Genomic DNA, 15,114 nt, shown 5'->3' with positions numbered 1-15,114 from the left:
CAATCTTTGAATTTATCGAACAATAGATTACTATAGTCATTTACTACTATTTCTTTTGAAGCTAATCTATTCCATGGCTTCATCACTCTATTTCTTAGCCAGGACCAAATAGTTTTGATAATAACTGCTTTATAAAATAATTTTAGATCTGATATGGCTAAGCCTCTTTTTCTGTGTATTATTTTTTCTTTAATGTTCTTGATATTCTTGACCTTTTGTTCCTCTGTATAAATTATGCTATTTTTCCTATAGAATTCCTATAAAATTACTGTTTCTTATAAAATAATTTTTGATAGTTTGTATAAATAATGAATAATTGTAATTTTTTAAATATTAGCTCTGCCTACTCATGAGCAATTGAAGTTTTTCCAATGGTTTAGATCTGCTTTTATTTGTATAAAAAGTGTTTTATAATTGTTTCCTTATAGTTTCTTGGTTTGTCTTGGAAGGTCACTCTTGGTTTTTTCAAAGGAAGTCTTTTTTTTAACATGTACATGATTTTAATGAACAATTTACAGATTTCCTTATGCAAAGGATTGACTTTATTTTCTTGGAAGTTCCGAAAGAGATTAAGAATACAGTTGGTGCTGTATTATCATTTGACTTCACATAAGAACAGCATCTTTCATCAAACCTAGAATTTCTCAAAAAGTATACAAAAGCCTATACATAAAAGAAAAGCTCAAAGACAACCATAGTGCATAATATATAAAATATGCAAAGATTTTAAGGTTGTTCTAAAACATTCTTAAGTTAGAACTTTATAATAATTATGGAATGCTCTGCATACTAGATAATTCAATGATCTTTTTAAGACTTACAGTCAAAAAAACTTTAAAAAACGATCAATGCTAACGCTAGTGTTGTACCATATGATCTTTAAGATCCATACTTAGATATTATTAGAAATAACTAAATGTGTCTTTTATATTAATCATTTTATAATATCAGCCCACTTCCACAATTTCACTGAAATATCATGGATATGTATAAAATGGGAGTGTGACTAGAGTAAATTACTTACAAATCTAAGTGACCAGAACTCTACCATACTAATATTGCTGGAAGGAAAATTATATGCACATATATATATAATTTTTATATGAGTGTAGATATATATACACACACAACAACCATATATGTATGTATGTATGTATACTTACTGATGTCATCACAAAGAAAAACTTATCACTCTATTACTTTAAAGCTTCCTATAACAGGACACCTTATTCCATAATTATATTTAAATATAATAAATTTAAAATATATTTAAAATCTGTTTTGATCAATTCTTGCCATAAAAAGGATACTGGCATAGAGAAGTTTCTTCTTCAGGATAAAGATGACGTCCAGTCTCTAAGTGTTATACAAAGCAATTCTAATTGATACAGACCCTTTCCAAATGGTGAAACTTGTTTGCTTTACTGACGATGACCAATCATTCCAGTTTTGTCATCATGGCTATGTTTCTACTTATCTCTTTAGGGATTAAGGCTGGGACTTTTGAAGGAATTATTTACTCACTCTGCCAGACGTGAATGTCAAGAACAACAGCTAAGTCAGACTTGGGGAAGATTTTCTTTCACAACAGGCTCTTGCCAGTTCCTTTGCTTTGGGGAGTTATTCGTTCCCTTTACAGCTGCTGCCACAGCTGTTCACTCCAGAGAGAAAGGTAATCTTAGGGCTGGCTGATAAATGACTACACCAACTAGAGTTGGCATTCTAGCCGAGTTAATTTGCATGATAACAGATCTTCAGTGTTTAGTCATTGGTTGAGTTAGTATTATAGGGAGAGCTAGAGCTCTTGGGATATGGAAATAGATGACGTTATAAGTATGCACGGTGAGCTTGGGTTAGATTTCACCAGTTGCTGTTTCAGCACAGGAGAACAATTCCAGGAACAGTTGAAGGGTCAATTGATCACAAACAGTGCCCCCAGAGTCTTTGAGAGAACTGGATCATGTGCTAAATGAAGTGAACATGGTACATATTAACAACATTGTGACATGATCAACTGTGATGGATGCTACAAACAATGTCATCCACAGAGATAAAAAAAAAAACTATGGAGTTTGAATGTGGAGCAAAGCATACTACATTCACTTTTAAAAAAATTTATTTTATGTTTTTCCTTTATTTCTCATGGTTTTTTCCCTTTCCTTACTTCTAATTCTTCTTTCCCAACATGACTAATATGGAAATATTTTAAACATGAATGTACATGTACAATTTTTACCAGACTGATCTTTGTCTTGGGGAGGGGAAGGGAAGGGAGGGTGATAGAAAAATGTGGAACTCATAAATTGGCAAATGAATGAATGTTGCAAAGCTATGTTCACATGTAATTGGAAAAATACAATGAAATTACAATTTATTAAAAAAAGAGAGGGAACTGGATCATGGGAAAAGAGCTTTGTTTGGAATCAGACTAACCTCCAAAGGATGAAGAATGGAGCAAGCAAACAAGTAGCCCTAGTTACAAGGGAGAAGAGAAGGTCAGGAGGAATGGTCGAGGTCTGTTTGTGGTGTCTGGCTCTGAGTCTCTTCCTTTTGGGTCATCATTCAGTTAATTTAACCTGAATCCTAGTCCCACATCCTGCCGACTCTTTGTGTGGCTTTGATCACACTTAATCTGTCAGGGACTGGAATTTGTCCCAGCCACTTCAGATCTGTGTGACCCAGGATGAGTTTCCTCATTAGCAAAAAGGTAAAATTCAATAGACGTCTTCTTTTCTCTGCTCCAAGGCAGATCATGCAGCCTATAGGTGCTCTAGATGTCTGTCTAAGGCTATAAAGTACAGAAGATTCTGAAATTGGTACTAAGTCTCCTTCTATTCCAATAAAATTACAGAGCCGGACCTCTAACCTTAACCAGATCTCTAATTGAAAGCTAATCCTAATCCCAGATCTAACTCTAATTGGGCCCCTAACTCTAATCTATAGACTCTTAACTCCAATCCTAACTCTATCTCTAAATTCATTTTTATTTTTTTGCCAAGGAGAATGATCTCTGGATTGGAAAAGATAGCCTAAACATGACTAATAAAGAGGTGTTATGTAAAATATGTAGGGAGCCAGTAAGAGAGCACTTTATACACTGGGTGGATTCAGGTGTCTGGTCACAGACAAATGTATCTTGGAGTATTGAAAAACCCAGCTGGCTTGATTGATGAGTCACTTTGAAAGATCATGGGAAGTGGGAGAGGTAGCATATGACTGGAGAGAGGAAAATTTCACAATTCTCCCCTTTCTTCATCACAAAATGAAAGAGATGATCTACAAGCAATAGGACAATGAGTTTGACTATAATGCCTAGAAAAATAGTAGAGATAATTAGTGAAAATCTAAGAGCTGTGATCATAAAGAGCCAGCCTGGTTGTACCAAGAGCAAACTAATCTCATTTCCTTTACTGCTAATAGATGGAGCTCAACCCATAAATGAATGGCATATTATACACTTTCCCAATATTTTAGCAAAGCATTTGGCCATCTCTCTCATTCTATTCTTATGGATGAGATGGAAGGATATAAGTTAGATGATAGTCCAGTTTATTCAATTTTGGAACTGACTGACTGCATGGATTCAGAGTAATCCTTGGGTCTATGCATTTAACCAGTTCTTGATACTTCAATGTCACCTTGGCAGTAGCGGATGCTCAGAAAGCTGCCGTTTTTCCCTGAGCTGTTTGACATTTTTATTAATAACCTGGATAAAGATATAGGCAACACACTTATAAATTCTATTTAGAATACAAAACTATGGTGGGAAAAAAGGTAACAAAAATGTTGGATGACAGACTTCAGATCCAAAAAGCATCTTGACAGGCTGGAACTTTGTTCAAGCCTGTTCTGATAAACTTTCATAGAGATGAATTTAAAGTCATATACTTGGATTCAACAGATCTATTTCCCAAGTACAAAATGGGGGAGATGAATCTCGATTAGCGACTCTATATGAGTCAGAGCGGTAAAGAAAAGGAAAAGATTTGGGAATGACACCAATAGCTATTCAAGCACTGAAAAAACTGCCACATGGAAGTGGAACAAAAGCTTGTTCTACTTGACTCCAGATGTGCAATAGAAGCAATGGTCAAAAAAACAAACAAGCTAGATTTGTTCTTGAAAAAAGAAAATTTTCTTACTATGAGAGCTATTGAAAAGTGACAAAGGCTGCTTTTGAAGGCAGGTGTTTTTTAGAGCACAATGGACTTGACAGGAAGATATGAGGTCAAATCTGGCCTCAGACATTTACAAGCTGTGCGACCCTGGGCAAGTCACTTAACTCCATTTGCCTCAGTTTCTTCAACTGTAAAATAGGGACAATAATAGTACCTGTCTCTAGGGTTGCTGTGAGGGTGAAACGAGAGAATATTTCTAAAGTGTTTCATATAGGGTCTGTCACACAGAAGGCACTCTCTATATGGCAGCTATATGGTAGCTACTATATGGTAGCTATAAAGAGTTTAAGTTCCCCCTCAGAAGAGGCTTTAAAGCAAAGGTCAGATGGCCGCTTGTTGGCTAGGTTATAGAGCACAGTCTTTATCAAGTATTAGTTGGACTTGATGGTCTCTAAAGTCCCTTCCAATTCTAGGATTCTGTTATCAGATCACCGCTAAAGTTCTTTCTAGTTCTAAGTCCTCTAAGCTATGAATTCAATACAAAAGTGTTTTGAAGCAGTCACTATTTACAAAGCAGAGTGTTCACAAGTGTCCCTGGCCTTCTGGAAATAAAACTAATGCTGCTCTGGAGCTCACACTCAGCTTGCCCAGCTTGGAGGAGTCAGCAGTGTTGCCATATGGTCCGATCCAACCTAGAACTGTCAGTGATTGGTGCTAGCTGAGCAGGTTACTGATATACCATCCCTGGAGAGGCAAACCTGTAAAATATTACAGTAGGTACTCATCTACTTATAAGATCCCATTTGTCTCTTAATCTCAGTCTACGTATACACAGTAGAATAACCCACGATGCCTGGTTTTTATTTATTATTTATTTATTATTTATTTATTATTTATTATTATTTATTCTGAGACCAAAAACAAAACCAAGAGCTTCTCTATGCCTCAGTTTCCTCTTCTATTTATTAAACATCATTTATCAAACACCTGTTATATGTCAGACACTAAGTGTTGTGGATACAAAGAATGACAAAAGACAGTCTCTGCTCTCAAGGAACTTACAGTCTAAAGGGAGGAGGGCAGAGTGGAGTCTGAATCTAAGTTCTCAGATGCTAAATTGAGTATTCTTTCTGCCATGGCTTAGAAATCCAGGAAAAAAAACAAACTCCATCTTTAAAAAATGTATTCATTAAAAAAATTTGGCAGAGTGGAGAGAATGTAGGGCCTATGTTAATAAAACTAGGGTTTCACTCTTTGTTCCAATGCTTATTAGCTGAATCCTTAGCTGTGAAAAGAGAACAAAAAAGATTTACATTATCTATCCTGTAGGGATGTTGTGAAGAAAACTTTTTTTTTTTTTTACCAATAATCTAGGTTTATTTTCTGAAACCCCATGTGAGTAAGGAAAACTCTTTATAAACCTCAGGGTACCTAGTTTTTTTTTTTCTTTTTTCTTTTCATTCATGAATTTTTAAAGATTTAAGAGTTTTGGAGAAAAGAATAATAAAGTGTTAAAAGTGGAAGGCTACATGAGAATGCCAATCCTTTGGAGTTCAATTTTGAACTTCTGTGGTTCTGATTCAGTTATGTCCTTAGCCATTGGGCAACATTGGTTAGCCAAGCATGGCATTGGAGGCTTGGAACAAGTCACTGGCAAACTTTCTGGAGATATATGTTGAAATATATTTTATAGAGAGTTTCTCAAGCCTTTGGGATGAAAGCTATTGGAGAAATGAAGAGCTTTGTTATTCTTTAAGATACTCTTTGACATTCTTCCTAATTAAAATGTTAATTGAGCTCTTCTTTCAAAGTACAGAAGTCATTTTTGACTCAACATCATTGATCTAGGTCAGAGCTGTTCAAAATGCGGCCCGCAGGGCGATTTTATGTGGTTGACTGTGGATTTACTAAATTCTTTAGTAAATGAAGATGAGCTACCACAAATATCTCACTAAAATGGCAAAGCAAAATAGATTATCTATTGTTTCATTAAAAAATGTTTAAAGTAAGGTTGGACATCCCTGATCTAGGGAACAACATAGATAGAGTGCCTGGAATAAGGAAGACTTGAGTTCAAATTTGACCTTGGACATTTAGTAGTTGTGTGACCCTTGGCAAGTCACTTAACCCTTTTGCCTCACTTCCCTCATCTGTAAAATGAACTGGAGAAGAAAATGGCAAACCATTCCAATATTTTTTTGCCAAGAAAATCCCAAATAGGGTCACTGAGAGTCAGACATGACTGAAAAACGGCTAAAGGCAACAACAATTTTGAGTTGGAAAGAACTTCAGCATCCACCTAATCTAATTTCCACATGATAAATATTAGCAAACACTCAGAAAAGTTAAATGACTTGCCAAGGTTTGCACAGGTTAATAGGATCATATACTCAGAGCTGGGAGGGACCTTAAAATATAAAAACTGAAAAGAGTTTTAAAACAGTAATATTTGAACTAGAGGGTTACTAAGAAAGAATGAAGGGAAAGCATTTACTAAGAAACTGTTTAAGCATTAAGTATGCCAAAAACAAAAAACCAACCCAACAACAACAAAGTTCCTGCCTTCATGAGGCTTACTTTCTAAGGGGAAGACATCACACATTGGGCATGTATTTTGATTTGGATAGTTACAGGAAGAGTGAGTAGGGGAGATAATAAACCAGACTTGGAGGGGGGAAGGGAAAGAAAAGTAGATGGTTGGCAAGATTGTGGGATGATGCCTGTAAGGCAGAGCAGGGAGTTGAAGCAAGGGCATCCCTGAAATCCAATAAGATATTCAAACTGTAAAGGACATTTAAAATCTGCTTAATTCTACCCTTCAGTTTCTAGATAAGAACCTTGAGTCTCATCAATCCCTGTAGTAAGTATAGAGCCAAGATTAGAATCCCAGTCTCTTCCCAGTCTAGATTTCTCTCCCCTATCCTACAGTAATTCCATCATTTTAAATTTTGATCAGTGATATTTTGGGGAGAATTTTCCTCTATTAAAACTAACTTCTGGATGAAACTGAATGTTCAAATCCATTCATCTGGTGTGTGGTTCAGATAAGACGATTCTGTACCCCCCCCATAACCCCACCCCAACCAGGAGATAAGGATTCCTTTATTTTTTTTTAAGTTTTTGCAAGGCAAACGGGGTTAAGTGGCTTGTCCAAGGCCACACAGCTAGGTAATTATTAAGAGTCTGAGACCCGATTTGAACCCAGGTACTCCTGACTCCAGGGCCGGTGCTTTATCCACTGCACCACCTAGCCACCCAGATTCCTTTACTTTTGAGACCTCACATAGCATTTTCCTATACTCTTTTCTAAGGTATTTATCACATGTGATAGTATACAATTTCTGCATTGGCATCAAATGGCACCCCCCCCTTTTAAATTTCCACAGCTCAGAGTATATCAGCTTGATGTTTCTGTCCTCAATAGGTGGGCAATGATGTGCTGGTAAATGTTTAACAACCAACTTCCTGAAAAAAAATGGAAGGTTTTTAAGTTTAATCTGAATAATTGAAATTTTCTCCATCTCTCTATCTTAAGTCTAGAAAATCAAGAAACTAATAAATCAGGGCTTAATGTGTGGCAATTACCATTTTCCAAAGTGTAAATACTCATACTGAAAATTTAATAATCAGCTCCTCGTGCAGGCAGGCCCTAGTATTCCACTTGAGATCTGTGACCTCTCAAGCAATTGAAACCAATATCTTCTTTACAAATTATAATTTTTAGAGAGTTGCTTAGAGCCCTGAAAGGCAGCATTTGAGCTTTGGTCTTTGATATCTCTGGGTCCAACTCTTTAAGTACTAGGCAAGCTGCCCACTATATTTGATAAATAACAACAAAGAACATTATTAGTAGAATAAGGCTCTATGTTTATATCACCAGTACCTAGCATGTAGTATTCCAGTACCCAGATTTTTTTTTGGTATTAGAGTGGATGTGATGCACAGTGGGAATATGAAGATGGAAAATAAGCTCCCTTCCCTGATGGAGTTTACATTCCATGGAGAGACTATGGCAAGAAAAGCAAAGTTCAAGGTAAAATATGGCATGGGCAAAGGTTCAATCTGAATATGGTGCTCTAATATCACTTGAGGAGGCAGGGAGACATTATGTTCAACTTTCTCATCTCTTTATTAAATGTGTGTCAAATGGAACAGTCTCAAATTGGGGGGGGGGGGGGGGGCTAAAGCTGTTGCTTCCAATGAGGTGTGGCCACTAAGTCCTGTTTCTCTTTAAGGTTCCGGAAGAACCAGGGCCAGGGTGCATCAAATCCAACATTGCTTCAGGAAGCAAGGAGAGTTGCACAAGCTGGGTTTTTGGCAGCCCCCAGTTTTCCAAAGAGCTTGTTTTTCCCCAGAACACAAGAAAAAGAAAACTGAACCTCCCTCTGGCCCATTTAGAAAAGCAGAAGGTGGAATGTAGCCATTCTTGCTTCATCTAGAAGCACCCCCACCCATGACTAAAGAGAGAGGATGTTGGATACATCACAAGCTTCCTTAATAGTAATCACATCAACAAATATTTCTACAGTGTTTTAAATTTTATAAAATGTTTTCTACCCAAATAATCCTGAGAGATGCTCCCATTTTATAGACAAAGAAGCTGAGGCTCAACTCACTTACAGTCACATAGTTGGGAAATGTTGTTGACTGGCCTGGAATTTAGATCTACTGGCTCCTAGACCTGTTCCTTTCACTGCTGAATCCTTTAATCAAAGATAAGTTGTGGGGGCAGCTAGGTGGTGCAATGAATAGAGCACATGCTTTGGAGTCAGGAGGACCTGAATTCAAATTTGGCCTCAGACACTTAATACTTGCCTAGCTGTATAACCTTGGGTAAGTCACTTAACCCTATTGCCTTAAATTTAAAAAAAATTGAAAATTTAAAAATTTAAAAAATTTAAAAAATTAAAACTTAAAATAAAAAAACAAAGATAAACTGTTTTATCCTTTATATTCCCTCTTTCTTTCCCCCTTCATTTTCTATCTAAATCCATCATTTAAGCTTTGACCTATTTATCCCAGTCTTCCCATTTTCCCCAGAAGCCTTACCTCTCCATGCTAGAAGTCAATGAGTTGTTTTAGAGTATTACGCTGAATTAATAAGGTGAAAACCAACATGGATAAACATGAAGTCTTATGTTTGGGTACCAAAAAAATCAGCTTTACAATACAAGTTGATTAGACTGATGAAAAGCATCTGGGATTTTAGTGGACAGCAAGTAGTATATTGTGACAGCCAAAAAAATTGAGTATGATCTTGGACTTCATTAAAAGAGGCATAGCTCTCAGGAATGTGGAAGTGATAGTTCAATTATATTCTACACTTATCAGAACTCATCTGGACTGTGGTTTTCAATTCTAGGTAATGCAGCTTAACAAAAGTTTTGATAAAAGAGAGAAAGTCCAGAGCAGGGCAACCAAAATGGTAAAGGACCTTGAATCCATGTCACATGGGGACCAACTGAAGAAATTGTATACATTTAGCCTGGAGAAGACTTGGGGGGCGGGGGAGGGCACATGATAGCTTTTTTTAAAATTTGAAAACTTATGTGTTGGGCAGTTAGGTGGTACAATGGATAGAGCACTGGTCCTGGAGTCAGGAGGACCTAAGGTCAAATCCTACCTCAGACACTTGACTCTTACTAGCTTAGTGATCCTGGACAGGTCATTTAACTCTGATTGTCTCTCAAAAAAAGATAATAAAAATAAAAGTTTATAATGAAAACCTTTGTGGAAGAAGGGTTAGAACAAAGGTTAATGAGTGGAAGTTAAAAAAATTTCCTAAAAAGTACAATGACTTAAACATCCCCAAAATTAGTTACCTAAAAATTACAATTTCTTATATATTACAAAAAAAGTACAATTACCAAGCAGAGACCATAGGACCACTTATCAATGATTACTTTAATGGCTCTTGAAATCTCTAACAACCCTTATATTCAGTGATTCTATAATCTGGTGCCCCAAAATTCTTTGTAAACTATAGTAATTCATCTTCCCACTAAACATAAGCTTTTGTTATTATTGTAGGATTAAGATTTCTTGATTGCTTGTTCTAAGTCATTGGGCTTGCTCTTGGCTTGTCAAACATAGTTATCATAGATAATGTGAGCAAATTGGACTGTTTTCTTGGCTTTCTGAATAAGTCATGTGCATTCTACCCAATGGCTCCCAGTTTCTTCTCTGACTCTGCTTTTTTTCTACTCTTATACATTTCTCATCCTCTCCATTCAGAAGGCACTTCCTAACCCAATCTGCACAATGGGAGCTAGCATAATAATTGATATATTGTGGGTCTGTTTTACTTTTCATTGATAATCAACTGGCCTCAGGGTCAAGACTGTTTGTGAATGATCTTGGTCAAGTCAGTTAACTTGTCAGTGCTCTAGGCAACTCTCTAAGATAGATAAGTGACCAAGGCTAGAACTCCAGACTCCAACTTGGGAAGACCTGAGTTCAAAGCCTATTTTGAACATTTACCAGCTTTGTGACCCAGGGTTTGTTACTGTCTCTCAGATTCGGTTTTCTCATCTGAAAAGGAGATCATAATACTATCTATCTCCCAAGATCATTGTGAGGATCAAAGGATTAATCTATGAATTGCAATTAGAAAATTGTAAAGCATTGTATAAATGCTAGCATGGTATACATAATTATAGTTATGTGGCAAATTAATATATAATAATTATTATACTGCTAAAATTAATTTTTTTACCCAGAGTAACTCAACTAGCAAGAGTCTGAGGTTTGATCTGAACTCAGCTCTTCCTCTGATCCTAGTGTGGGTGCTCCATCCACCTGCATTTTAAGTTGCAGAGAAGATGACAACTCGAATTAATAAGGAAAGTTTCCTTATTTAGAAGTTCCCTGAACCAATGATACCTCAGGTCTAGTCTCTATAGCTACACCCCATGCCTGGAATGCCCTCCTTATTCTCTCTGCCTCTCAATAACCTGCCTTGTCTTTCAAAGTCCAACTCAAATGGTAGCAACTTCTTGAAGCCTCCCCAGATGCTTCTCCTCCCACATATTGCTCCTAACAGATGAGATCTCTCTCCAACCTGACCTTCAGTAGTAAGCCTCCTGCTTTGTATTACCTGAGCCTTTGTTTAATTTTCCCTTTGGAGCTTGCAAGACCTTCTCTTATGAATTTGTATATCACATTTTTTTATCTCCTATTGCCTGCAATTTGGCTAGTTTAATACTAGACTTCACCCTGGTGACAGCTTCAAAGTGCAGACATTGCAAAAAGTAGGATTATCCAGAAGAACTAGTACACATTCCTACAATATTTGAATTTTCTATTGAAAGGAAAGAGACCTTTCTTTCAAAACAAACACTGATCAGTAAGCAGTATTTTCAGACTAGAATATGTATCTGGAAGCATATGGAAAATAGCATAAAAGTCAAAAGGAAGCATGCCATGAGGAAGATTGAACTGCTCCTGGAGGGTAAGAGAAAACAAGTGGATAAAATTGAAGACTAGGGCAAATATTTAAAAAGATAAAAGGAAATATTATATTAAATATTGAAATAATTATTAATATTAGATATTAAATTGATAAAATGGCATATATTAAAATATTTTTTAAAAAGAATGAAACTTGTATTAACTGGTTCTTTAATGGAAAATTTATGGAAAGACACATATATCACTCAGGAGAAGAGACAGAAGGACTGGAATCTCTCTGGACAAGTGGAAGGCAGACTCACTCTGACGAGAGTACAGATCCAAGTTCAGAAGATACTTAACTTTAGAGCTGGAAGGGACCTTGGACTTTTCAGATCATCATTCTTGTTATTTTACAGTTAAGAACTCGAGCCCAGACTGGTTTAGTAACCTGGCTAACATCAAATAAGTTGTAAGTGTCAGTAGTTGGTTGCTGAATTTAAAGCAATACAAATGTAATATTTAGACATATTCGAACCTTACTTGAGGTTTCTTAGCTCAAATAACATAGTTTTATCTAGGCAAGGTTTTCTCAACTTTAGCTCAGAATCATCCTACATACAGACCTGCTTTCTGAATTGCCCCATGAAGATTCAGAACCCAGGTACCCTGACTTCTGGTTAATAGTCTTTCTATTTTGCTACACCAGTCATCTTCTGTCTATTCTATGTGATTTGTAATGATAATCTTGATGTTTTACAAAAGTATGCTTTGTTTTTACAAATGATCTTTTAGAACTTTATCTTTCTGTCTTTATTGGTATCTGGTACAATTTTCTGCAGAGAGAATACTCAATAAATGCAAATATTTTTGTAACATTTCAAAGTTTATAAATATTTTTATAAATATTACCTTTACAAAAACTCTGAGAGGTAGACAATCCTATTATCCCTGCTTTCCACATGGAAAAACTGGGACAGACAGAGAATAAGTGACTTGCCAAGAGTTGTAGAGTCCAGAGTGCCAGTCCAGAGTGCCATCCCCTATACCTCCTAGATTTAAATCGATCGTATGAAAATTTCCCCAGCTTTATCATAAGTCTTTCAGGTACTAAAGAAACAGAAGGGTCATCAGCTCTGGAATTAAAAGACCTGATTCTTATCCTTTCTCTGATAGCAACCTGTCTAACCAACCAGACATCCCTGCTGTTTGAGGGTCTCATACTGGTGATGAAATAAGATATGGAAAAAAGATATGAACAAAATAAGATATGAGAGAAAAGCTCTCAATGAAGAGGTGAGACCTTTGGCTACTTTGTGCCTATGACAAACTCAGTTCAGGTAATCAGAGAAGGGTCTTCAATGCTATCATCAAGATGAGGGTTTTAATTTGACATGCTCCTAGAGCTCCACATGGTGGAATGCTTGGTTCTAGGCATTTCAAGTCTATTTGGATGGGATTTGGGTGGCAGGAGCATCCCCTAACTCAGTGGATGGTGCAACGCCCAGACAAGAGGCAGTGGGGACTAAGTCACCAACCACTGCTTCCATGTGCCTTTTTCTGGTCTTAAGGTCATTTGGTCACAAAGCCATCCTCTATCCTACAATGTTATGAAGGTGGCCTCCTGAGGGATTCACAAAGTCCTGTGTGCTGATGGAGAAAAGGGTGAAAGACATGGTCAAAGGCATGCAGGAATGGCTTGTCCGTATCATGTTCTTGCTCTAGTGAGTCTTTCTCTTATACCCCCAAATGTCAAAACTTAAAATCAGCTATCATTTATACAACATTTTATGATGTACTTTATGTTTTCTCATTTAATCCTTACAACAACCTGGGAAGTAAGCAATGTTTTTATTCCTATTTTATAAATGAAGAAACTGAGCCAGACAGACATTGTGACTTGCCCAGGGACCTCCAGGTGGAATTTAAACTTAGTTATTGCTGACTTCCTGAAGCTAACTCCTAGATAACCATCTCAAACATTATCTTTGAAACCTGAGATTTGAAAACACATTTCCACTGCTCTCTTGTTTGAATTGGGGGAAGAGTGGGATTCGAATTAATGAGGATAATCTGTTAAGAGACAGATTTCAACTCAATATAGACAGCTGTTAAGAAGCAACTGTTCTTAAAGTGGGGTGGTCCCCAACACTTGTTAGTTGTATGACCATAGAAAAAGCACTTTAAAGTGATTTTTTTTGGACAATACATCCCATAAGTTAAAAAAGATTTATAAATCATTTGCATGTACCTGTATACTGTAATTATGTGCCACATTATGAAACATAAAAAAGACATTATCAAAAAGACAAAGGTGAGGCAAACAATATAAAATTATTTTATTTTTATCTATTGTTGGTACAAAACCCTTTTTAAAAATTTTATAAATATTTTATTTGCTTTCCAATTATATACAATAGTAGTTTCTACCTACCATTTTTATAAGGTTTCCCTTTTTGCTGTCACTAAAATATCAATTTTTAAATCTTTTAATATTGAGATTAAGTAGCATACTTTCTATGGTTTGAACAGCTATTTTTGATGCTCTGTATTTGCTTCTTATAATTTCTAATTAAATTCTAATTCTTATAATTTCTGCATTAAAAGCATTTACAGATCCCCTTTCCCTCTAACTTCTGAAATGATCTTTTTGTTACTTTATATTTACTGGGGGTTTTTTATGTGCAGTATCTCTCAGCAGAATGAACACTTCTATTTTACAGATGAGGAAACTGAGATAGATAGAGCTTAAGTGACTTGCAAGAGTCATATATAGCCAGTAAGTGAAAATGTTTTTGACTTTTTATATCTTCAGTAGAACACCTGTTCTGCTCAACATATTGTACAGAGAATATATTTGGAGTCAAGAAAACCTGATTGGGAATCCAGCTTAGAAATTTATCAGAAGTCACTTAATCTCTATTTGCTCAGTTTGTTCATGTGTAAAAATGGGATAATAATTGTGCCTGTTGCCCAAGATTATTGGGAGGCTCAAGTGAGTTAATTATATATGTAAAGGACTCTACAAACTTCAGAGTTGTATAAATGCTCATTCATATTATTAGTATTATTATTATTATTATTATTACCTTGCATATACAATAATAGGCAATAAATGCTTACACAGTCTGGTATATAGTAGGTGTTTAATGAATGCTTAATGATTGATTAGATTGACTTGTGTTGCCCATTGGTCAACCTAATTTGAGCAAAAGACTCTGAACAAGAAGACTGTATTTCTTTCCTGGCTTCATTCCAAACTTTTTCTACCATGCCCCATTCTCAATAGACTTGTCTTTAGTACCAACTTTTCTGCAAGAGAGCCTTCATATTCCTTCCTTCTCAGATTTCTTCCTCATGACATGTCATCTCTACCATTAGAATGTAAGCTCCTTAAGGGCAGGGATTACATTATCTTTCTATGAATTCCCAGGACTTAGTACACATAGTAGGTTCTCAATGAATCTTTGTTGACTAACTGATTAGATCAAACTGGATGATATTTGCTGGTTCCTAATAGGTTTTGGATTTTCTTGAGGAAACCTAGAGAAGGCATTTATTTTCTTATACACTTAACATTGGTAATTCAGAAACCTTCTTTCATTTC

Source organism: Macrotis lagotis, chromosome 3 (assembly GCF_037893015.1).
Source record: "Macrotis lagotis isolate mMagLag1 chromosome 3, bilby.v1.9.chrom.fasta, whole genome shotgun sequence".
NCBI classification, from domain to species: Eukaryota; Metazoa; Chordata; class Mammalia; order Peramelemorphia; family Peramelidae; genus Macrotis; species Macrotis lagotis.
This window is presented reverse-complemented; position numbering follows the sequence as displayed.